Genomic DNA, 26,999 nt, shown 5'->3' with positions numbered 1-26,999 from the left:
CTGCTCTCCATTGGCAGCTCCCAATCACCAGATTCGTCTCCACCTCACTCTGTCCAAGGACTCCACTTTAATTTCCATGTAGCTTCTTCCTAACCTCACCGCGTCCATCATCTTCAGCCTTCTTCCTCCTCTTCTCTTTTCTCCTTCCACTGTTCCCTCGACTGCTGAATCCAAAATCCCTCTCAATACATGCCCGATCCAATTCCCTTTCTTCTTCATTACAGTTCTCAGTAGTGTTCTGTCCTCCGCAACTCTTTCCAGCACCTCCTCATTCCTCACTTTTTTCACCCAATTTACTTTCTCCAGCCTTCTCCACACCCACATCTCAACAGCATTTATCCTTTCCCTATCTCTTCTTCCCAAGGTCCATGTTTCAAATCCATATAAAACAGTCCCCCACATGTGGCATTACACCATTCTCTTCCTCAACTACATTGGCATCGGCTATCCAGGGTAATACTTTTGTGATACAACTATTCTTCACCCTGTATATATCCTCACAGCCCGCAGGAGTAATGTCTTTGGAGTGGTTTAAATTTTCTCTCCACTCCTCCTCCGTTTCGCGTTCCTTCACCGCTCATCGAGCCTTCCGCGCCCTTTACTCTATTTCTTTCTCCCTTCATCCTTCGCCTTCTCGCGGCGTATCGCATTTCTCCTTCGCCTGCCAAGGAGTTTCTAGTAGGGGTACCACCCTCTCAGCCCCATCCCCCTTTCCACCCCCGCGCTAATCTCCGCCAAGCACATGCACAGTGCGTGGTAGTTCCTCCGTAAGCATATAACAGTTCTCGCGAAAGCTTAACTGCGCTGAGTAGGGAAGGTCTAAATGATGTCGATCTTTATTGTTGAAGTAATCGATTTCGTTCGACTAGCCTTTCGACCCGTTCTGGTCACTCTGCCATTTCTTACAATTTTTGTTGAATTCTAACGACGCAAAATCTTATCTGCCTCCGTTGTTGAGATGAAAATTCGCGACGTTGTGAAATTGCACGATTTTGCCAAAATTAAAAGTATGAAGTTTTGAAAAGCCTCGCGGATGGCAGAGCGGAAAATAAGAGCTGGGTCAAACCAAACTTAAGATTGTTGACTCATGATGAGGATGATGATTTACTATTACTTAAACAATCAGTATAAGCCACATGTGTTGATAGGCATTTGATATTGTTATTTTCTTTGAGAGTGTACCTTTTTTTTTGAATTTCCATTTAATTTTATCTTAAAAGGCACACCTTGCCTGTAAATCTCTCTTATTCGAAATCACACCTTATTTTTTATTCCGATTTTTCCGTGGTCTAAATGATGAAATATATCTCCGCTTACTTCCCAACGATCTAATGGTTTCTGTAAAAGCTTCGTAAGGTTCCTCTGCTTCGAGAAATCACATTGCGTGCTCACAGCGAGCGTCTCGCCTTCTCCAAGCAGCCATGTGGAGACTCTCACCCCCCTCCAATTCCTCCCGACCTTCGTTCTCATTCGTCGTTACTCCTAGGCTAGACTCCAGGGAGAGATTCCCGCCGGCGCGTAAATTATGTGGAACTGCCCGCTTTTGGACTGTGGCCCATTTGTAATTTTCCGCTCCAATTTCAGGGGCTTCCCGGGGATTCTATCATCGGTATCCCATGTCCGATATCGAGTTTTCTTTCGCCAAAAAAATAAAGTCTTCGGGGTAATAGGTCGTAGGCGCTAAACTGTAGAAAGAGATGTATTCATTCGAGAACCGTTTGCTTGAGGTTAATTTGGTTTTTGGCGGCAAGCAAGTTTTGTTTTTCTTATCTGTGATCATCGATGTCCGGAATTATATTATATTTTAATAATATTTTAACCTGTATGGTTCATTTCTTCTCCAGATAGATATTCTTCGCTTAAGAACGTGAGTGATAATCCTTAACTACCGCGCAAAGTAAGATTAATGTTTATTTTAAAGTTAGTGAACTTTTTTTCATTTATATAATTTCTTTCGTCTTTCTCATATGCGTCAGAATCACAATGCATGCACTCTGACGTGAGAATATATAATTAAAGAAAGCATTATTTTTACCTTGTTTAATCACAGCCTGACATAGACAGATTCCCAAAATATTGATTAATGTGTTGACCTATAAAATGTTGTGATTCATTTTTAATCGGCGATTTACTGAATAACATTAAGAAATTGTTTATCAGTATATTTTTCATCTCCAACGCCGCCTCCTGGAACGCCGATATCAGTTTGAATTCCGCGAAAGCTGTTTTCATATATGAAGTAAATTATCTAAATTTTCTTTTAATGGCATTATATCTTGGAGCAGTCGTTACTTAATTTGTAAGGTTTAGTTTAAATTGTGTTGTTAGATATTTATAGTGCATATTTCTATTTCTCTCCTACCACACATATTCCCCTGCGCAGATAACACTCACCGCCCTGCGGTGGTGCGGTGGCGATGTGTGGTGACCTTGGATGCCAGATATCTACATATCGTGTCGAGAATTTCCTCTCGTTTTTTCTCTTAAGGAGCCTTGCAGTAAAGTGTACAAAAAGGTGGCATACTCCTGATTAGTGCTGTTGAACGGAAGCGCAAGAAAAATTCGGACACAATTGAACATAATTTTGATGCTACTTTTTTTTTATTCTAGCGCGCATCGGCACCACGCGTTATTCATTATTCTCGCAAAAATTATGTATAGTTTCCATTTATATTTAAAAAATTTCATACTTTGAGGTGGCGAGCAAAATACTAATTATTTCGGTCGCTTTGAAAGATGAATGAAGAGTTGAATACGGTGAATGAAGTGTGAATGGTTACATACGAGATTAAATCTTCGTAATTTTCTGTTTCCTTTTGGTTTACGTACAACCAAACTAAAGAAAGTGAAGCGCATTGAATTGCGTAATTTTTCTGAGGTAAGCCAGTACCTTTTCCATAATTGATACGAGTGTTGAGCAATGACGTAATTTTTTGTCGTTATATTTTGTAATGGTGAAAAAGGCTGATTTTTTGTCGTAAAGTTTTGTAATGGTAACAAAGGCTCTTTTATAGTAAAGAAAAATATCAGGCCTTGACTTTTTTAAAATTTTAGTAACGAGTTCTAGAAAGTTTCGTTTTAAAAAATTGATTTATACGCGGTTATTCATTTGTTTGCTATGAATCGGAGTTACTGAAGTAAATTACGAAGAAATCTGAGGGTTAGTTTGCTTCATTGCTACGATTTGATTGTTTGGATAAAATTGGCGAAAGCCCGGATTTCAACGATTCCTTTTTCAGGAACGCTGCCACGTTCAAAGTTCAAACGATATGGGATTTTCTGGAAGCTTTCTCACCGAAAATTGAGGATTCGGGAATGTGTTTGTGGAAGAGAGCGGGAGATATCAGCCGGATAAGTCCAATTCTCTCGCTTCAGTAGATTGGCTATTCTGAAAATCAATCCTTTACGTTTCAGATGTAAGCATTGATGTTCCAAATGGTGTGTTTACATGAAGTGATATCTACGAAATAATAATTGATATTTTAGCTGCTTCAGGAAGGAGCTTATGAAAGGATCATTATGTAAGAATTTAAAGAAAAGGTCAGTGAAGAGTCTGATCTGGATTATAGCGCTTTACGGTGTGGAAACGTGGACACTGAAGAAAGAAGACGAGATAGGACAGGAGGCCTTCGAGATGTGGGTGTGGCGAAGAATGGAGGAGGTGAAGTGGACGGAGAGGAGAAGGAGCAACGAAGTGGTGGACATGGTGAGTGAGGAGAGGCAGGTTTTAGATGAGATACGGAGAAGACAGAAAGTATGGATGCAGTAAGTACTTAGCGGTGAGGTGACGTTGAAAACAATGTTAGAGGGTAGAATGTTAGTTAAACGAGGGAGAGGAAGGAAAAGAATAGGATTTTTAGACAGAATGAAAGGGAGTACGCTTTATTGTGAAGTGAAGAGGGAAGTGTTTGATGGAAAGGGAGGCTCCCAGAATTCTTCTTAAGTACCCCATGGAAGAATACCTTAATCGGTAGAATACTTATTTAATAAGTATCCACAGTTTAAATTTTATTGGGACGTGTTTCAACGCCTCGGCGCGGTCTTCAGGACAACCATCATTCCGTCTTCTTTAACACTATTCCAACCGAAAACTGTCTACTTCACCTTTTATTAAATGACCTTAAACACATCTTTAGAACTCTTTCCTCTCTTATAATACTTACGTATTTATAAATTACTTACATATATGCAGGGTGTTTCAGGAGAAATCTGCAAGACTTCAGGAGGCGATAGGGGAGACAATTTTAAGCAATTTTTGTCTACTTTTTGTCTAATTAGTTTGGACGAATATGTGCAATTAAAATTATCTGAAACAATGAATCTCAAAATGAGTGACATCGTATTTTTGATACTCGCTCAAAGCTATTTATATATTTTCTTGCTTACTCTCTTATTTCTATAGACGGACATGATGTCTCCATGCTTCTGGGTTTCACCGCGTGGATTTTCTTTGCGACGACAGTTTCTCCGGTATTAACCGGCGTCTTCAGGTCGACCTGAAGACGCCGGTTGGAATACCGGAGAAACTATCGTCGCAAAGAAATCCACGCGGTGAAACCCAGAAGCATGGAGACATCATGTAGACAACGCAACGCAAACTGCGCATCAAAATAGACGGAAAATTTGAAATGGTTATTGTAAGTGAAATAATCAGTTGCCTTTACGACGCTGACAGAGGGTTTGAAATGTGTCGAAATTAAAGTAACATCGCGGAGACTGCATTGTTTCTATAACAGGCTCTTCCACGCCAATACATCGCCTGATGCGTATAATTTGTCTCGCAATAAGTTCCATATGATTTTCTACGGATTTATTGAACGAAACACGATGTGGTAGTCAGCACTTAGCAAATATCATAGTGAAGGACATTGGAATTTTGGTGGCTCGTAAGCCATCGGTCATTAGCTCACCTGTATTTCCTCAAATCTAGTCCAAACATCTGTGAAATGTTTGGGAAACCAAGTTTCCTACTACTCGCCGTGAGATGACTTTGCATTCGAAACTCCGCACTGTGATTTGAGACACACCGTATGTATTGAGTGGTCTGATGACTATTTGGAAAAAAAATTGTGTCAGTTACTCCAAAACACATTTAAGCGACGCTAATAATGCAGTAATGTGATTTTACATTGGTGTTAAATTATTAGTCTTAATGTTGGTCGCAAATCATTGAATGAATTTGATGGTTCGTACTAGACGGTTTGTATGTATCTTAGCGGATAAATTTTAGAAGTAACGATTTCCGGCGTTGATATGTGGCACTCCAAAATAAAATTTCCTTTTCTTTGATTTCATATGCATATTACTGAAAAGAGGGAGAAGATGAACATTATTTTGGGATTGACTTTACATAGGTGTTATATGGTAGTAAGTGTGTCTTCGACGAATTTTTTAGTTACTCGAATAAAAATACGTAATACTGTATACGCGTATTAGCGTTTTTCATTTTAACTCTTTATTATCGTTCTGCATTTATATGCTACATTTTTAGTTTTAACAATTGAAAGTAAACTAGCGAAAGTATATTTATCTCATTTGCCGTTATTTACGCATTTGTAGGCGAAACAACTGTAAGGATTGACAATTTTATAATGCACCTGAGCTGTAGTTAAAGATACCTTTTCTGAGGATGTAGGCAATCGGCTACCTTAACTCCATGTTAAACTAATATTTGAAATTATGTTCCAGATAACTGTGGGGTCTATTAAGGCTTCTGTTGACGGCAGTGCACAGTTAGAATATCAATTTAATATTCCAGCTTCCATGGGCACTTCCGTGGGCTTTGTCTGTTCATTAAGATTGCGATATAGTCCCAATTCAGGAGACAGAACACTGAACGTGTCCATATTCATGAATAGCAAATCCTGAAATTATGCGCGCGGCGTACCTGCCTTGTCGCTTGCTATTCTGCCTTAATCCTCTCGTCTCTTGGGTCGTCCAATGAATCACTTCATCCGCATGTACGGCGTGATATTGTTCAGTGCGGCTAATATTGGCCGATTTGAACGGATGAACCGCAATCTCCAACTAAATCTACTGCGGCAGAATCGATAAATACGGGCGCAAAGAAAGCGTTACACAGATGTTAAGCGAATTAGGCTGGGAGCCGGAGGATGTATGTTATGCTTAGAATGGAGCAATTGAGAATACATATCTTTAAGAGCGACACGGAGAATATCTTATTAGAGCCTCACTATATTTCCAGGTCCGACAGAAACGACAAATTGAGGGAGATATTTTGCCAAAAGGATAGGTATAGAGGGGGTCGTTTTTTTTTTAATTCAAAGCGCTGCAGGAACAAGTGACTTAGTACGCAGTCACGCGCACGGGTACAAAGTTAAATACACCAACGAATGAAGGTCGCAATGAAAAAATATTTGACTTAGCCGGGAGATCCGGGTTCGAATCCCGGCTAAGTCAAATATTTTTTCATTGCGAACTTCATCGGTTGGTGTATTTTTTAAGATAATGTTCTTCCTCGTCTTGCTGCACGATTGGGTGCAGTAATTTTCCTCTCCGTCTCGTAGCGGAGGGGAAGGGGGATTCGCGAGGATGGGGTGGGGTGAGGAAGCAATTAAGGGAGGGGAGGGTGGAGCGGAGTTTAGGGCGACGAGGTAGTTACCGCTTCAGCGACTTTTCTGCTCGCCTTAGGCATTCCAGCTGATTCACTCTCGTGACGCTCGCCGGCCGTCTCTTGCGGCCGTGACACGTGTGCTGGCGTCGGGTTGCCTCAGGCCACTCAACCAATTACCCACCGAACTATCAATGCCGGAATTGGGACAGTGGGGAAAGCGAGGGATGAAGGAGGGAAGAAGAAAAATAAAGGGAATTTAGTGATGATTTAATAGAATGGTCGTCGGGGAAGGAGACTAATAAATGGAATAATAATTATTATTATTAGGGATGGTCGGATCGGATACCTCGGATCCAAATATCCGCGGATATTGCCCTTCATCGGATACATCGGATCCAAAGTCGCGGAAGACATCGGATCTGGATCCGAAATTTTAACTAATAGCTTCAGTGACTGCAACGCCCCATAAGGGTGGAAAGAGGTCCGATTCTCTCTTCGAATGTGCCGTCGCATGCGATTCTTGTCCTACGCCACGGGTCAGTGGTTTATCCGAAGAATTTCGTATTTTCATTTCCAAACCCAAGCGTAGCAGTTTAGGTCCTGAGCATGTAAAGATGTTAAAAAAAAACAACTGGAAAGCCTATGAAAATGATTTTTAATTTATAAAAATATTAAAATGTGTATGAAAATCTAAAAAGTATTCCCTCGATTGTACGTACCCAGAGTAAACTTCTATAATTACTTCGTTTAATAGCAGGAATTTGAAAATGCAATTGGATCCGAAAATATCCGATCCGAAAGATCCGGCTCCGAAAATCAAGGATCCGATGTGAATCCGGATCCGAAATAAATCCTGGATCCGTCCATGCCTAATTATTACTATATTATTATAGTATTCTACCTATTAAGGTAGGTTTCCATGGAGGACTAAAACAGTGATCTGGGAACCTCCCTTTCCTTCCAGCACTGCCGGCTTCAATTCTCTGTAAGGCCTACTCCCCTTCAACTTATCTAAAAATCCTATTCTATTCCTTCCCCTCCCTCGTTTCCCTAACACTCTACCCTCTAACACTGTTTTCAACATCCCCTCCCCACTCAGTATACTCTCCATCCATACCTTCTGTCTCCTCCGTATCTCATTTAAAAGCTGCCTTTCCTCGCCAGCCATATCCAGCACTTCGTCGTTCCTTTTCCTCTCCGTCCATTTCACCTTCTCCAATCGTCTCCATATCCACATCTCGAATGCCTCCAATCTTCTCTCGTCTTCTTCCCTTAGTGTCCACGTTTCCTTTGATTGTTGAAAACTATTTTTTTTGTTTTCATTGTCGAAAGGAAGACATCCATATCGGCAGTATTTTGTGGTCCTATATTGTGCTCTGTTTTTAACTTGATATATCTGCCTAACACCAACTCCCTTTATCCAATAACGATCGACAGCCTGGAGAATGACATTTTGGGCTTAATTATATTACGTGTTACATGCTAGTTCCTGAGAACTCTTCTCAAACTCCGGGAACTGAGCACTGAGCTGGATAATTCTTTCTTTTTCCCTCCTTATGGTACACGATAAACGTTAATTGGTACTTTGAATTAAGAGTGCCCTTTAAAATATCCGAGGAATGTAAACATACTAATATCGTTTCCAAGATTTTTACTGGGACGTCATTTTCCAAAGTTTTCGACATACACATTAAGTTTTTCCGAGTATTTATGAAATTTAAAGGGAGATTCCTGGCTGAGGAATGATAATAGTGTATTTCACTGATATTTTTGAGTAATTTTTATGGCTATTATCATGGCTATCTTGATTTACCCTTCCGTGACTGTGCGGGGTAGGTCAGTTACAGCAAATTTTGTTAATGTTGCATAAGTTTTATCTTTTATTTTATCCCTTTGATATCTTTTACATTTGAGCTCACCACTTTGTCGTTATTTAGGCGATGAATGATTTTTTTTACGCTTAAATTGTTTTTGAAAACTTCAATTTTTATTGGCGGGGCAACTGAGTTACCCGCACAGCTGTTGGCGGGAAGAAAAAAACTTGTTTGCTATATGAGCGCAGGGATATAAGTTGAATGTAATAAATTTCATCATATTATAACTTCAATAACGCCAACATTCTACACGATGGCACCTTTTGTACTTGTTTTTTTCATAGCATGTTGGTCAATGAACATTGAACAGTTACGATAGGAAAATATGAAAGATTCCTGCCATTTCGCACAAAAGCAATGTAAAAACCTAAATGTAGCCTGCAATGTATTTAGAAATTATACAAAAGAAGATATTATATCATTACAAAAAGAGCCAAGGTGTTGAATTACGGGAAATGCTAAAATACTACATATACTTCATGAATTATGAATTGAAGCTGTTATACCCCACACAGACGTTCGCGTAAATTTTCTAGGCACAGTCACGGAAGGGTAAAAGTAATCTTGTTATTAGAACCATTATCTGTTTGCGATGATTTACTTAACGGCATTTTTCAGGAAATTTTGCAGTACGACTCGTAATTGTTTCTGTTTAATCATGACATTTTCAGTAGTTTACCTTATTAGCCTGCTGCACTAATATTTTTCCTTTTACTTCAGCGAGATTCGAATCTTCTCTTTTTCATGGAAAGTTTAACTGTGATATAAAATTTTTTTCGCAATTTAGAGTTGTGTGGTTATTATTATCTACCCTGACTAATTTGTTCTACGAATTAATATCATTATGTCACCGGAAATAGGTTCCCTAGCGTATACATTTTAAGCGCTATTACATTTTCGATTTGTTACCTTATTTGTTTTTTTATTCCCTAAATTCTTAAGCGCGCATAATTTTATAAGATTATGAATTATTTTTCAGAAGCCCGCTGCAATGCCAGCGAAACTGTTCTCTGCAAATTTGAACACACGCGGTGCAAATCTATCTATCGAACCACTTTGATTGATAGATCTATCCTCATTTCCTCCTGGAAATTATGAAACTCTTTGATAGAGTGTATAACATCGCGTAATAAAGCTAAGATATTGAAAGAAAAACTATCAGAAACGTTTTTAAATAGTATAATATTTAATTTTCTTGTTGGAAACATGCTTTGTATTGTTGGATGAATGTTATGCAATTTTATGCGCTTTGTGACAAAACAGATTTGTTAATGCAACGGCTTGTCTATCTTATCTTTTTTATTTGCAATAACGACGTATTAAGGTAAGTCATTGTGACTAATGTATTCACATGTTATGTAAGTTTATTCTGCTCTAAGAGACAGGCTTGTCCCAGAACAAATAAAGCTATTTATGTGCGGGAATTCCACAGGGAAAAAAATCATTAAGGCGAAAGGGCTCTGTGGATTTTTCGCACAATTTGTGCATTGCGGTTGACTCCCGTAAAATTTATCACCGTGGCTAGTCCCGGTATGTATAATAAAGCTATTTATAATAATTTTTATCCCGTAAATTCTCTGCTGAATGTTCACCACACCGCCAAACTACACACAAGGAAAACATGCACCTTTTTATACTACCGCCTATCGTATAAATGATAAATGAATCACGCAACTTTTATGCATTTGTTGTCATTGGTAGAAGTAAGGGAATACGTCTTCTTCGACCGCAAACGTTTAGGTCTCCGATTCATCCGACACGCGGAACTCCAGTTAACGAGAGCAGCGCGAGAGCACAGTTGACGTCGCGGACTGCAGACATTGCGTGACTTGGAAGGCAGCGGTCGTATGTAGGTAGGAAGGTATTCGTCCCGTAGGAGTCGAGACAATTAAGGTCGCTTCGAGTTTCTTCGAGAGAGGGGCAGGGTAATCGTTGCGAGATCGCATCTCGCCCGACTGTGTCCTCGACCAGACCTTGAGGAAATCTTTTGAAAGATGCGGCAGTTGCTAAAGCGACCAATCTCTCTCGTTTAATGAGGATGCATGCTGGGAAGACAGTCTGGCTGGCGGTCCAGACCAAAGTCACTGGGAATTAGTGCTGTTTGACCTCAATCGACGATGTGTGTGTTTACGTGTGCGTTCTCAAATCACCTGATTTCTCTTGAATGCCCTGGGAACTCCTCTGCTTATCCTGCGAAGAAGAACGTGTTTGGAAATTTCCATTTTTTTTTTAATTCATTCAAGGGTATTCATTTATTTTTATCTGAACATTGTTTGCGGTTTTAAATAATGATTATGGCCGGTTGTTTTCATGATCTTAGTGCGACGCTAACGTTTTCTTGTGCAGATTATTAAACTAATTATGAAAAGTTTTTATTAAAAAAATTGTTAAAAATTATTGCAAGGTATTCAAAGGTTTGGCTTTCACATTTTATTGCGGTAAATACAATTTTATCGCGACAAAAGGTACAGGTTCCATGTTCATTTAAATTTAAGAAACGATTAAGATGTAAAAATTGGCAAAATATTTGAAAATTATGTGAGGTATGCGTATGTATGAATAAAATTTGTGAAATATATGCTGCAGTGGTATTTAAGTTTGCTGTAGCTTGAAATTTTGATATTTTAAAACCAATATATTAGCACCATACCATAGCATATTTCTGTTTACGATCGAGTTAGAAAAGTCGAAAAATCGCTCGAATTCGATCTCTGGCTTCACAGAATCCAGTTTTAGGAGCCGCGTCTCATCAAGTTTAAGTATTTATTAAAGCAATTGATGTCGCTATCATTTGAATATTTTCTAATCAAAGACGAAGTTTACTCTTTACCCCTTCCTTCCACTCTCTGAAGGAAAATGGCAGGTGAAGGGCTCTGTCTGGTTTTTTAATTAATCACGTATGTGTAAGGGCAGTCTGGCCATATCGGCTGGTCGGCAATCGCCTAAGGCCCCGAGCTTAGGGGGGCCCCACAACTCTCGTGTCTATCGTGTAGCGTATACGAAAGGTATACTAAAAAAAAAGATTATTGATTACTTGAACAAAAGTCATTTTTGCATGTATAAAATTCTACGTTTTCATTAGATGCTTTATTTAAAACGTATACAGTGTAAAAAGATTATATAAAAAATTAAATACAATAAAGGTCATCATTAGCGAACAATCCTAAGATTGGTTTGACGCAGCTCTCCATTTCTCTCTCCAATTCGCTAACCTTTTTATAGCGACGTATTTCTTCTCTTTTACATCCCTTACAACCTGTTCTACGTAACCAATTCGGGGCCGTCCCTTGCCCTTCTTCCCTTCCACCTGTCCTTCTGCGCTTAAAGGTGTCTAAAGAAAAAAAGAGAACCTAACCTTTTTTAACCATTTTATAGTTTATTTTAAAAATATTTGATTGTCAGTGCAATTTTCAAGGAAATGATTCACCATATAGATATTATAACCATAATACATTATTATATTTTATGAGCTGTGAAACTCTCACTTTTCATAGTATTTTTTTCATACGAAATTGTTATTTTTTATTCACTTTTATCTAGTTTTTAAGGGCCAGAATAACGTCAAAATCCATTTTCGGTGAGGGCCCCGAATCCCCCCGGCAAGGAGGGCCCCATCTTGAGCCCCAGCCGAGGCCCCCCAATCACCCCAGACCGCCCCTGCGTATGTGGGCTTCGTGATTTGCGAAGGAGTCGTCTTTCGTTGCCCAGTTCATATTCCCTGTTACAGGATAACCGTAATGGAGAAAAATTGCGTAGATGTGATTTGAGGAGTCGACCATAATAATCATGTACACTCTCGGGATTAGGGTATATATATATTGACCCTTAGGGAGGAGAGACTTTCCGTAATAACTGCTAGCAACGTGACGTCAGAAATAGCCACCCGATATAGCACGACAAGCCGAAGTTTTAAGTGCCGTGCCGTATCTCTCTTTGAGGTCTCGTTCTTTTTTACGCAGCTGCGAGACTGAAAGTGCTCCTAATTTGTGCACGTGTTCCATTAGGAGATACTATATGTGTCTGTAGTGTGATATGATTGAAAATAGCCGGTCAAAAATTATTTTTACACGTTTTTTCTCAACTTACTTCGTTTGTCTGTTTCATCGATGGAATCTTGTAATTGATTTATTAACTTCTGTTTGATCGGCTAGAAATATTTGCACCCTTGCTTTCTTCTGATGTTATAATACAATATTCAACAATCGGAATTTTGAAATTTTGTTCCATCCTTCATAAATTAAATTTCCAAGTGGAAAAAAATAGTTTTAAAATTTATCAATATATGCCGCCAGTTCCATATTGAACATTTCACCCTGAGAGTTTTCGAAGGAAACGAGTACAATCCCACTCCAAGCGAGAAAAAAAGAACAAATTTAAAAAAAACGAAAAAAAAACAACAACTCGACTTTAAAAAAGGTAGTAAAAAGTAAAAAAAATAAGCTTTACAACACTCGATGAATAAAGCGTGGGAGCAAATCCTATTTGGATCTTCTACATTTATTTCCAATAAATATAATTATATTCACCTTTAAATCCAGCATTCATTCTCAGAGGGATGAAAAGCTTTTTTTACTTTTAAGTGCATTTAATACAGTTTTCGGAAAAAGCTGCGCACCTAATTTCTTTCATAGCATAGGCTTGCTTTATCTTTCTGAGCACTATATTCAATGGATACTACTCCCCTTGTACTCCCAATATAAAGGACGTACTTTCCGAGGGTCAGACGGGGTCATTCAGTTTAGTCTTATTGCTCACCAAAGGGACTGCCTCGCCATGCTAGCTAATTTGTGCCGGTGATTGCGCCATGCGACGAAAAACTTCACACTCCCCTGTTCTAGGTTCCGTGTTGCCAAGGACTGTACGAAATAGACCCGTGTGTTTCCCCGTTTGCCAGCCGTTCGCGATGTTCAAAGTCGACCAACTGAACTGGCCCGCGGGAGACCGAAAAATGCTTGCGACGACGGAAAATCGTTGGAAACTGTCGGGTCGTTGCTCTGTTGTTGGGTTGAATTTTTTGAGTTTGGAATTGAAATATTCGAGAAATTCTTGGCTCTCCATAGGGTGACATACTGGGCACGTAACAGTGGCGCAGCGAGGGGAGGGGGGGATAAACCCCCCCCCCAGAGCTCGGGGAAATTTTTAATTTTAATCCATTTTACTTAATTGGATTGATATTACCAATAGAATAGTGTAAGGATTAATAAAATATCCCTCCGAAAGCTGTAAAAACTCACCATTTTGAACCATTCATCTTAAAATTCCGCAATTTATTAATCTCGCACATACCGCTTATCTTGGTGGGTATTCCATACCCCCACACACCCCGGTATTAGTTGCACCTAAACCCCCCCCCCCCAGCCTTAATTCCTAGATGCGCCCCTGGCGCGTAAGACTCGTTTTCAATTACTTCGAAAGGTCATGCACGGCTTTACAGTTAGAGAGACAACAATAGTTATTTTCTTTTTAAAATTATTTTCCTCCACCGGATTCAACGTAACTACCCCTCGAGCGGGACTGATTTTTTTACGCGACCCGGCGCGCGGCGTACTTTTTCCACGATTTATGCATTTGTATTATATTAACTGTCGATTTTTGTTAAAATTTATCTTTGTGTGTGGAAATTAGTTCAGGTGATCCAGATATAAAGGTACACGTGGTACAGGTGGTTCACGGCGGGTCGCGCGGCGTACTTTGTACGCCACGGGTGTCGGGTTCCTTTTGCGGATCTAAAAATAAATTAACTACAATCCTTCGAGTTTTAAAAACTCGCACTACATACAGTCGAAGTACATTGTAAGAATACACAAGGCCAATCTGGAGCAGAATGCAAGTACAATGTTTAAATTCTTGGTTTCCGAAAATTGGCGTACTTTATACGCCAGCGCGCTCTCACGACGGCTACATCTTACGCCATTTGCCAGATTGACGATTAGCAAGCATTAAATAAATACACGCGAGGTGTGCTCTGAAAAAAACGGGAATTTTTTAATTTCGCAGGCTTGGAGAGTCACATTTTTTTAAATATTTTTTTGGATACACATGCCTCTGAAGTATGATAAAATTTTCAGCCTTTTTTTTATGAGGAAGGAATCCGGTCAGTGTCATCTGAAAACCTTAAGGCGGCATGAGAAAACCTTAAACCTTAAATCTCAAACCTTAAGGCGGTTGAGGGACTCGCATACCCTTATAAATTTTCAAAAATGCACCCGTTTAAAATGGCGGAACCGTTTCGATCTTTCATTGATCTATTTTTTCAATTAGCCAATGAGAATAAAACATTTTGAAATCCTGTTGTTGGATATATTTTCAACAATAAGGTAAGCATTCATTTTGCGGAACGCAGCTCCAACATTCGTTGCAACTCTGGTATTAGATACGTTTTTTGAGACACTCGTAAGTAAAGAATGCATCCTTTGTATCGCAGTACAACTTGTTTCACTGACGTAAAATTCAGATCACAGTTTCCTCTTGCGCTTGGTTCCATTCAATTGTTTTAGCTAGATTTTTCCCGGTGCTAATGATGGTTGTCATCTATTGCTTTTGAAAAATCTCTCAACGAAAAAAAAAACTGCCGCCTTGTTTTAGATGCTTCCCGTGTAGTTCGCTTGAACTCTGCGCTCGCGAAACCATTATTACTCGCGAAAGCACTTCTTCCGTGATCGTGACGGAATTTAAACGTGCGACCTTCGGAATTCTATAAAATCGGAGAATTCTTTGTCTCCTACGGCACATTAGCTAATGGCTTTGATTTACTGTTATTGAACTTTCTTTCTCTTGTCGAGGTTGTGAGAGTGGAAAATATTACTTCCCTTCCTATTGTGGTCCATCAACTGTCGCCCAAAGCAGTTGGCACTTCCGCACTATATTTAGTGGACATTAATTTCTAATATCCAAGCAATACTATTGACTCATGTGGGCGACAATGTGTATGCGTAAAGTATTCGTAAATAAAAGATTTTATCAAGCTGTAATTCAATTAGTTAAGGTATTTTATTTCATTCTCGAAATGCCTCACGTAAAACTAAGTTTGCCGGTGTTATAACTATAAAAATATATATTCCAAAAGTGATCCACCGTGTTCAGAAGCGCATTGAGTTTTCAATCTCTGAAAAGCACAGATCTGCGTATTTTATTATAAACACGGACATCGCGTTGACTGATATTTTTCAGTTTCATCCAAGTCTGTCGACGGTTGACCTCGCACACATGTTATGTCTGCTTCCTCAAGTCTAGGCGAAAGCAGAGCATTGGCAAACAGATGAGCGAATGTTATCGTCGTTATCGATGTGTAAATAGTCTCCTTATTTGCATATCGTCTGGGAAATTCGAGACGTAGTAAACGCATTATTTGTTCGGCGTCGTCCTCTCAGGAAGGGCGCACCACAAGCGTCACTAAACTCGCGCGGTTTGGAAGGATTTAATTGGCAGACGAAGTTAGTTAGACGTAGGAGGCGTGACTATTAATCGTATAAAGATGGGGGCGAAACTATGTCGTCTCTGAAAAGAGTTTCTCCCGAAATGGTGATTATGGTGATTTGAATGCCGATAGTGGCTACTTAGGGAGAGAATAATACTATCGGCACAAGAAAATAATGGATAAATTTAGACGGTACGATTTTTCTCGTTAGTTCTTGTTCTTTTCATAAATACAAGAACACATGACGTTATTCTCGAAATCATTCATTGAAACCACTATATCCCTTTCAATTTCTCGAAATTATTTTCTAATTATTAGAATTTAACAGTTCTATCGGTCCTTTACGTGCTTATTAGATTAAATTATAGTGTAATACTTCCAGTATCATGGTTAACGGAAATTCTGATGCGGATTGTCTATCTGAGTTCGTGAATTAAAAATTAATCGTAATTTTTCACAAATAATTCAGTTTCATTTCACTGTCAGGTTCAACATATTTTTCATAATCGAAATTGATCTTGAAACTGATCTTCTGGTGAAATTTAAGTACTTGCAGAAAATTTCCTGTGACTTATAACTTACTAACATGTTAGAGTTCCACCAGATTAATCCGTAAACATATCTCTATACTATGTACTGGGTCGAAAGACATTCATCGAAAACGAGCGTGATATAAGTGTAATTTGTGCTCACAGTTTTAAGTAAACATACAGAACACCCCACCCCACCCTGGCCTCGGTGGCGCCGGAGTAAAGACCCCGACTACCAACTTAGAGGTCGCGGGTTCGAATCCCGTCTGGGTGGTTTGATCACCATCCAGGGCATGGATATATGTGATTGTCAAACAAGTTAAGTAGTAAGAGAGGACTATCTAGTCCTAAATTCGCTTGTGAAATAAAGATACCTTAAGGTTGATGAAAAATTTCTCGGGATTCCCACCGGGTATGGTGTTGGGTTAATTCTCCCAACGTTTCAATGGCTGAGTCTGCCATCGTCTTCAGGGGTTCAGTACTAAACTCCCAACGTTTCACTGGCAGACTCAGCCATTGAAACGTTGGGAGAATTAACCCAATACCACACCCGGTGGGAATCCCGAGAAATTTTTCATCGATCTATACGCCGGGAAAACCTAAAATTTTACATACTTACCCTAAGAAGAAGAATGTAAGGTTCTGTTGGCTTCCCACCCTGTGGGCTCGGGTTCAAATGCCGGCGGTGGCGGAGATTTTTCAGAGATTGTCCGATCCCTGCTTGGATGTTGTGTGGAGGACATTTCTAGCTCAACATTCCGTCCATCGGATGGGACGTAAAGCCGTGGTATCCTTGGCGCCTTTCGTTAAGAGCAGGCTAAATGCCGACGCCGGGTTTCTCTCTACCCTTCCTTCATTACCCTCCCCTCATGGCCTTAATGACCTCATCTGTCGGTCGCCTCCTGCAAATACCGTACCATATCTACGAGTTTTTATTACTAAGCGCCAATGTCAGTATTCTCCAACCCGTGCATGTAATGCGGCTTGTATGAGCTACCACCTTAAATGTGTTGTTTTATAGCCCTCAAAGAACATGGGAAATATTTACGCTCTATGAACTTTATGGAGAATATATACCCACTCATATTCTCATGTTAATATTTACCCTCTCGACGCTTGACTACAAAATTGGGAACGATGGAGTACAAAATAACTCGGTAGTTATTCGGTAAACCAGGTACCAGGATCTTACCTCTTTTTATTTATTATTATTGACTCATTTCACCATAAAAAATGGCAAAAAGGTTTTTATTGGGCTGACCTTAATAAATAAATAACAACTGAAAGATAATGCAATAAATAAAGAAACAAAATATTTGAACACAAAAAGGGGGATTGTAGGTTAGAGAACGGTGAATTGTTCAGGAGGCATTCTAGGGAAGATAAAAAATAGTGGTAGGGTGGTTACTTTATATATTATTTTATAATTAAATACTTACCGAATTGAGTTCGGTCTCATATTGTATGAGGAACTTAGTACTCGTGAAATACATAACACATGGTGTTGTACGTCCCGAAATTATTCATCATGCTGCCTAAAATATGGGCGTAGTAGCCTTCTGTAGTTGTGTAAACATCATTCTTCTTGTTTAAGGGAGTTGAGTATTCAGTTGCAAACTTTTGGGAACTAATAGCATCGACATGAGTAACCGTTTACCATATCCGTGACTTAGGCCGGATGCCACTAGTTTCCCACGATCGTCGGAGCATAGGCCCAGGGCCTGCATTGGTTTTTGTTTGACCAGTTTGATGATGGAGCAAACTTTAGCCGTTTGGTAGCTCGAGGTGGCGCAAATTAACTGTAGCCGCGGTACTTGCACACGCCTTTCTTTCTATATTGGAAAAGAGTTTTGGCCAAATCTAAAAAATTTTCCAAGGATACTCGTTTACGTCACTTTGCCGTAGTAGTAGATGCAAATTTTAATTTTACTTGGGAGGATAAAGTGACTAATTGTTTCACTTAGTGATGACGTTTAATCACTTAGTTGGTACCAGAGCTTTAGTGGAGCCGGTACGGCGTAACCTCTAAAATCCAAACTCGTTATAAGCGTACCGGTTAAACTACCTTTTTTAAATCTGTAAAAAATAGCTCCACGGTAAATTATCCAATGGATTTCAGGAAGAAAAATCGGAAATGATTATTTACATGTTTAGAGTATCTCGCGGCACAACTTGGAACTAATGTAAGAGTTTGTGTTTGACATTTAAATTGCGGGCGGATGTTTAATACATGTTTAGCCGTTGGGAAATTTTGGTGAGTAACGCCTAAATTTTTTCCCCAACTACAGCACTGGTTGGTGCAATTCTTTTTTGACGATCAATTACGGGTTGTAGTGTTTTCACATAAAATATTTTTCCCCTTCAGTTCAAAATCACATCTATGATAAACTATGTCCATCTTAAAGAAGTAAAACAGTAACGTAGTCGATCGTTTTATATACAGTTGTGTCACTTAAAGGAAAATACGATAAGCTGTGTCGTCCGTCCTCTTTCTGCGAACTCCTAGGATGGATGTGGTTAATTTCAAATTACCGCGTGATCGGCGGTGAAATTAATATGGATCTCCCCGACAAAATTTTCCCCTAAACCCCTCCTGGTCCTGGTGAATTTTATCTCGTGGCTATTAATTTGAGTTTAAACGGCTCAAACATGGAGCCAAAGGAAGGATACGTTCAAAATGTGGGCGTGGAGAAGAATGGAGAAAGTAAAGTGGACGTAAGGGAAGAGGTACGACGAAATGCTGGATATGGTGGGTGAGGAGAGACAACTTCTAGATAAAAATTTGGAGGAGACAGAAGGTATGGATGGAGCGATTACTAGGTGGGGAGGGGATTTTGAAAACAGTGTTAGAGGGTAGAATTTTAGGTAAAGGAGGGAGAGGCAGGAAGAGAATAGGGTTTTTAGATGGAATGAAAAGGGGTAAGTACATATTAAAGGAGTATTTTGAATTAAAGAGGAAAGTCCATGAGGCGAGGGGAGATTGCCAGAATAATTCTAAGTACTCCATGCAAACCTAACTCAACCGATAGGATACTTTAATAACACCAACAATTTTTGATGAATACGATGAATTTGCAATTGAATTAGTACAAAATTATTGCGTGAGAAATTTAATGGGGAGAAAAATTGAAGGTTGAAGGAAAAATTGAAATTACTGACAGGGATGGCAAGTGAAACGAAACGAATATGTTTTATTTCGACCCGGAGGGAAACGAAAATACGAGGACTAGGTTTAGTTTCGTTCGTGCTAGAATTTAACATCACCAAGAATTTAAAAATACGAGTGCCCCATGCATCTAATGGCGGTAGGCCGAACCTCTACTTTATTCAACCATACTTCGTACTCGGTGTGTGGGTCGAAACTAAACCGTTCGAATGTGAATCACGTGGTCCCTCAACTTGCGAAACATCATCTGCGTTTCGTTTCGTCCCGGAGTATTACAACAATTAGTTTAGTCTCGACCCGAAGTAGTTTTCACTCCGATTTCGTTTCGATCCTGAGTTTAGCTCCCAGGTTTTAAATCCATTTCGTTTCGTTACTACATTTCGCTCCCTTCAACGAAAGTATTGAAATTTTACTGGTTTTGACTTTCGTATCGTTTTACTAGCCAACCCTGGTCACCGAGGAAAACCGAGGGGTGAGTTAAAGAGACAAATAATGACAGAAGAAGGTCAATGAACTGAAAGAGAAGTAGAGGGATGCTGTGCACCAATCTAATGATCGCAATACTAGTCAAAGTAGTAGCTTATCGAAGAATCAATCAAATGGGGAACTGCATAAAACCAATCTCTGAACTACTGGCTGTGGATAAGACGAATTAAACATGCTGTGTCGTAAATGGAGGAGTCGATAATTAATAAATCCCCTGCAACATTAATTTTACAGGGGATGACCGCGTAATGAGAACCGCTACTGTCTTCCTTACATACTTGCATTTATTTGCTGCTCGATTCGTCTAATATTTTCATCGCGATTTGACAACTGATACAGGCTTACAGAAAACGTCACACAGATGTTAATCGAATTAGTTTTGGAGGAGAGAGAGGCTTGGGGGGCCTGCGCGCTAGGCTTAGATGGCTTGAGCAATTCAGATATCTAAAAATTTCAGCGATACGGAGAACATAATATTAAACCCCCACTACATTCCTAGATCCGACAGAAGCGATAAATTAAGAGAGATATTTTGCCGAACGGGTGGGTACGCTGTTTCCCCAGAAATGATAAGGACTTTAATAAGTGCTAGGCGTAATTTCTTTAAAGCGTTTCTTTTGTATATGTGCACGACTAGTGTCTTAACACCCCCCGCCACGCGCCTAATGATGTTGTTTGCGTGGTAGTACGTAGATCAGTGATGCCATGGTGCTGGAACGTGCCGGAACGGCGTTCCGACACTGGTTAACAAAAGGTATGATGGTCAAATAACACTTTTATCAATTTTGTTGCCACAAACTTATAATATATGCATTCGTAACCAACACAAAAAATGGCAATAAAATGTAAATAATAACTAGTAATAAAAAACACACAAAGTAATATTTCACTTATAAAAAAAGGTAAGAAAAGGTGCGTTCCGGTACTGGTAATTTTTCCATGACATCACTGATGTAGATGTATTTTTTTTGCATTCTTGTTCCTTACTTGCTGAGTATATTTATGACTTGCTGCTTCAAACTAACAACTACATATCCTGCTGGCTGAGGCGGCACGGCGCGAGGCTGCGATCTGGCAAACTCGTCTCTTTAATAAAAAAATAAAGGACTCTCCTTCCCTCTCCCTCCCCAGCAATGTCGATCTTTATGCTCTGTGCGCCATCTTGTGGTCGATAGTTTCGGAAACTCGTGTCCTACGAGAGCACTTGCGGCGAATATCTCCTATCTGTCCCCGGCCCTTTTTATACATATGCCCTCCGGCCGTTATACTTTCCCCATCCCTCGGATCGTAACTCTCCCTATCCTAGAGTAATCAGCGATACCGCTGCATCGACACAATACACGAGATGCTGTCCCCTTTTTTTTACAACCTTCCCTATTGAGTGCTGCGCTGTGTTATCTAGCCCCCATGGGATTAATATTTCTCTACGATTTTTCTTCTGGGTGGATCGATTTGAAAAAATATAAGAATAAAATTTGTGAGGTTCCCTAATAGGTATATTTAAATAAGCACGACCCAGGTTACATAACATAGTCACAATTTCAGGTGAGAATCAGTTCATTATTACGTTCTGTCTGGACCTGAGGATGTTACTATCTTAGGAAACCCGGGTTGTGCCTTTTCAAATATATTAGTGAGCCTTAAGGCCTGGTTACATAATACATTAAAACGCACGAGTCAATTTCTACATGTATGAACGAGTGAATGACCACGAAAATGCACCGTGTAGCGTCCCAACTTGTACGAACACGTAAACGACAAATAGAACCTGTTCTAGTATGGTTCATACATTCGTAGTACATGTTCCGTTTAGGTCCACCAAAATCGTTTATACTTTCACATATTAACTCGTACCTGTTAATGTAACGTGTAATCGTGGCTTTGCAAAGTTATTTCTTTTATTTCTCGTTCAGCGTCAATCGCTCATAGAGGTAAGAAGTCTTACTCGAGAGTTTAAAAACATCGAAACACGCGTGGTCGATTCGCAGCTATAGAATAAAACAAAAACTAAATTTTAGATACCTTCTGCTCATGGAAGAGTCTTTGAAAGAGTTCGTTTTTCACAAATTAGCAGATGAATAATGTTGGAAATCAGTATATTGTTGATTATGATTTCCTTTTTTATACGACTTGTGTGTGTTATTTTAATAATTTAATTGAGTTTGTTTTCTTTCTCTTCACATTTGTGTTTGATGTTGATTCAGTGTCTTTAAGTATAGGTCTTGAAGAATTTTAAATGCAAGTTTTTCCTAACTTTTCGGTATAATTGTACAAGTTCATCAGGGCTCTGAGCGAATATGAGTCCATAATTTTGATATACAAAAGGCAGAGAAGGATATAGCAATGTTTTTTACAAAAATAAAATAAAAAAAGGAAAATAATTCAGTTGTAAATTAAATAAAATGAAGAGACTAGAATTTTGACATACCTTTTGTTTGTAATGAACTGGATTTGTTTATTTATGGTAATTAAGCTAATACAGATCAATAAATTTTGATTGATTAAAAGTCAGACATTAAAAATAATAGCAAAATTAATTATTATTTAATTAATTAAAATATATAGGTATCGATGAACTGTATTAGCTTAGTTACGATCAATAAACCAATCCAATTCATTGCTGAAAAAAGCAAGTCAAAATTCTAGTCTCTTCGTTTTAACTAATTTACGACTGAATCATTATCATTTTTTAAATTTAATTATTGTGAAAACCATTTTTTCAACCTTTTATACATTTTATCAAAATTATGTACTCATATACATTCATAGCCCTAAAGAAGGTGTATAAATATATCGAAGCGTTAGCAAAAAATGGAATTAAAAGTTATTCAAAACCTATACTCCAAGACAATGAATCGAATTTAAATTTAATGTTTATTTTTCAACTTTGGGCGGAGAAACCTTGAATTCCTTGTTATTCGTTATATCGATCGAAAAATGCGTACGTCGCCGCGTCTCGTAATTCCGCGTGGAACTGGAGCAAGGCGGATGGGGCAATGCGGCGTCCGCAATTGCGGCGAAATGTGTCGTCTGCCTTCAAATGCATCCTTATTAGCGAGTCAGTTTGTTCCGGTTGGAATTATTGGAGATTGCGAACGTTTTACCACCGTCGTCGCCTGGCGTTCGTCAGCTTTTTTTATATTTTTTCCCTCCCTTTCAATTCGTCGCCAGTCCAATTCTAAGCACGTACGTCCACTTTGACTAATACGTGTTGTGTTTTTTTCACCAAAGGTTAACAGGACGAATGGATGATTCATTCGGTTTTTTTATTTTTTTGCAGACATATTTTTTTCCACAGCTGTCTTTCGCATGTGTCAGGTCATATGTGTATCTCTTACGTATCCATCAATTTTTTCATCTCCCACCACACCTACTCCACTTATGTTCTCATCCCCGTTATTTTTTGAAATGGAAACTTCTCTAGGGGTACCTACATAATATGTTTTGGATCTCAGAGCTAAAAGCAAATTCAATACCATGGAATAAAATGCCCAATTCAAATACTGTGTCTAAGAATGCTGTGTCCTGTATGTACTTATGACCTTTTTGTAAATGATGGTAGCCATAAAACAGATTTTTCTTAGAGGCTACCTAAAGTTACTCCAATTTGTATGTCATCAAGTCCCTATACCGAACCTTTTTCCAATGTAAAAAAAGGATAAAAAACAAATATAAAACCCTCAAGGTGGTTGCGCAGTAAGCTAAGGCCAACTATAAAATCTACATTGTTGCGGGAGATGGAAAAAAGTTTAAATAAATAGATTGTATTTAATATTAAATTGTCCTTAATATGTCCTTCAATGGAATAAAATGCCTGATCGAAATAAAAAGAAGGTATAACTAACCCTATAGTCGTGTTCAGCCGTTCATACCCATGGCGTGATAGAGGATTTTGCCTTTTCAAATTTAGTCTCGCGCGCAGAAGCCTCTTTTCATATTTAATCTGTGTTTTGAATGCGGCACCAAAATGGTTACTTTTCCGAGAATCCGTGCGCAATATGCAAAAAAGCCGATAAACCATTACATTGTGTACCTACTCCATTGTACCTCGTCATTCATTAGAGCTCGGGTCAGTGATAGAATAGCGAATTATAGAGAATATACCCGTATTGGAGAATATACATGTATAGGCGTATAGAAAAAGGATTTTTTGCAGTTGAATTGATTGAATGATTCAAATGATAATATTAAAATTTTCTCAGACAATAGAAGCACCTCCCACGGTTGAGATGTTTATTCTATTTTTTAAAGAAACTTTCTACCCAATATTCTAGAACAAGCTTTATATTGCAGGTAAAGGTTTGCAATATTTTTTCGTGGGTCAAATTTTTGTAAGGGAGTCCTTTTAATTGCAATAATTACATTTAAAGTTTTATATCCTTATTTTTTCTACATCTGTAAATACTAGGCAACAAAGCGAGATTAGGTGTACAAAGTGTGATTTTTGGGTGTAAAAAGAATTCTAACAAAAACATGTGAGGTGGTGAGAAGCCAAGGAAAAAGGAGGAAACTGGTGGACTTTTATCATAATGGAAAAAAATGACTTGATTTATTTCACATGCTTAACTGGGACCTCATCCATTCATAATGTTTCTAGTAATCATGAGAAGTATTTATGTTTTGATTAACGGCCATATATACTGAAGGGAAAGTAGGCGATGGAAGCGAGGAACATTTAGCGGATATCGGAAATCTGTTTTAGAAAGACTTCGCGCACCGTAGATGTGAATTCAGTGTTGAGGAAAAGAGTGAATTATTCTATTTGTTATCTTATAACCCTTATATTTTACTTCTAATTTTTTTACTCCTAAAAGTAGTTCACCAAGTATTTCAGCCTTCCCATTTCTCCATTCTTAATGCCCTATTCATCTTGAATATCTTATGGAAAATTCTACAATTCTGAAAATTAGATCCACATAAACTCCCTTAAATTATAGCATTCCGTTATTGAATGCCAAATATAGCAGAATATATATATGAATATGTAAGCTATAATGAGGTCTGTTTACCGACGTTTATATACATGATGACTTGGTCTTTCAAATCCATGAATTTTCATGGCTATTCTTCACGGTTTTTGATATAATATAATCAGTGTTGGTAGAAGTACTGAGAAAGTAGTAACCGGGCTCAGTTACAGCTACTTCGTAAAATGGTAATCAATTATGAGTACGTATTACTCATTTTAAAAAGTAATCAGTAAGTTTTCTGTAAAAATAATTATTACTTCTTGTAAGATTGTCCACGAGAGAGACCTCCTACTTTCTGCCGAATATTGCAGTAAAAATGTGGAATAATTGAATCATAGAAATTGCCAAAGTAGTCATTTCACTTGCAAAAAATGCAATTACAACTGTTCTAGCAACGCAAGGGGTGTCATATTTTACACCCATCATAAGTAGGCTACAACATGAGAGTGGTTGAACCGGAACAAGCAAAAAATGGCACTCAGGGACTCGAAGTTATCTGTAGGCCTAGGTAAACCAGTGAAATTAGTAAAGTAAAAGTCGATTACCAGCAAGTAACGATCACAACGAACGTAACAATTTCTGTTTCACCGTGGAGAAGAAATTATAAATAAGAATTACTTTCCATGAAAGGTAATTGTTAAAAGTAAAAATTACTGCGAAAGAAATCGTTACAAGTTATCCAATCACTTTTACTCGGTTACTGATGAACACCGAATATAATAAATATTGAGAATAAATGGACCGCTCGCACCTCGTCGCTATGCGGTTTTTTCTAAAGTTTTTGAAATCGATTAAAATGCACATTAACACCATGGCAACATAAATTAAGCTTCAACGGGACGGGGGGTTTCATCTATGTAGTCCTCGAGGTAGTCATCATGAAATTCTCAACCGCGCCAGTTTCGGGACACTTGAGGACACTTGTTTCCTACGTAGAGAAAAGGATGTTCCACTATTAAGTGCCTCCCTTGAGAATAGAACGCAAGAGGCCAGTTATCACGCGGGATATGCAGAGTGGAAAATGAATTCTGTCAATCGCCGGGAGCTGATGACGCCGTCGGCGAGAGGATTGGGGGGAAGCCATCCGTCAATCCGCTCAATCATGGACCGCTCGCTCAGAAACCAGAAAATTCGTTTTCCCGATCCCATAGAATTAAATTCGCGCCGGCGCGCGAGCAAGATACGGAGGGATAAAGATTGGTGCCCATAAACTCTTTCACCCCGGACGAATGCGAAGACGTTTTTCTGCCCTTGCGAACTTGACCTCATCCTCCTCTCCCTTCGATTACGGGCGTAGCAAGACGTCGTTGAAGTCAATGGAAAGAATCGGGCGTATGTACGTGAGGAATTGCTTGAATGCACGGGAAAGTGAGGACACAGGGTGGAAATGAAGGCTACACTTTGAGGAGAACCACTTGAACCATTCGAAAGCTTCCGCGAGATAATGCAAATGAAGATGTAAGTAGACCTTCCGGGTTTTGCTCCGTGTCGTTCAATATTTCTTCCGGACGACAGTTCTGAGTCTTCTGGTCGACAGACAGTTTTTTTGAGGTTGTTGACGACGTAATAAAATAAAAAATGTGTGTTCAAAATTATAAAATGACGTTTTTTAAGGTTAGTAACTTCGCAACAATATTTAAAAAAATAGTTAGTATTTAAAGAAAGGAATGTGAAATGCTTTGTAAATTGTGATCGTGGTTTCTGGTTTTGATGTCTGATCACGACGGTTTCTCTGGCAATACCGCCAGCATCTTTAGGTGAGATGTTCAGGGCGTGTATGGACCCAGAGCGTACATATTGTGATTATGGCTACCAGTAGGTCTAGAGTGTTAACCTTCCTGCGATTGATTTAAAATTTGTATCCCATTTTAAAAAGTTCGTCATAGTTAACAGTATTGTATTTATTATAGTTACACCACTGGAAACAGCACTATTTGGCCTTTTACATCGGGGTTTTCATAACATTCAACAAGTACGCGTTC

At 38.9% G+C, this 26,999-nt stretch overlaps 1 protein-coding gene across 1 annotated transcript in view; it reads left to right on the top strand.

Annotated features, from left to right (window-relative positions):
• LOC124156323 (sodium bicarbonate cotransporter 3) overlaps positions 1-26,999 on the top strand; it is a 621,570-nt gene that overhangs the window by 17,763 nt on the left and 576,808 nt on the right. The gene's annotated exons all lie outside the window — the stretch shown is intronic.

The sequence above is a fragment of the Ischnura elegans genome, chromosome 3 (genome assembly GCF_921293095.1).
Source record: "Ischnura elegans chromosome 3, ioIscEleg1.1, whole genome shotgun sequence".
NCBI lineage: Eukaryota > Metazoa > Arthropoda > Insecta > Odonata > Coenagrionidae > Ischnura > Ischnura elegans.
Note: the sequence above shows the minus strand (reverse complement) of the source record. Positions and strands in the feature narration are given on the sequence as shown.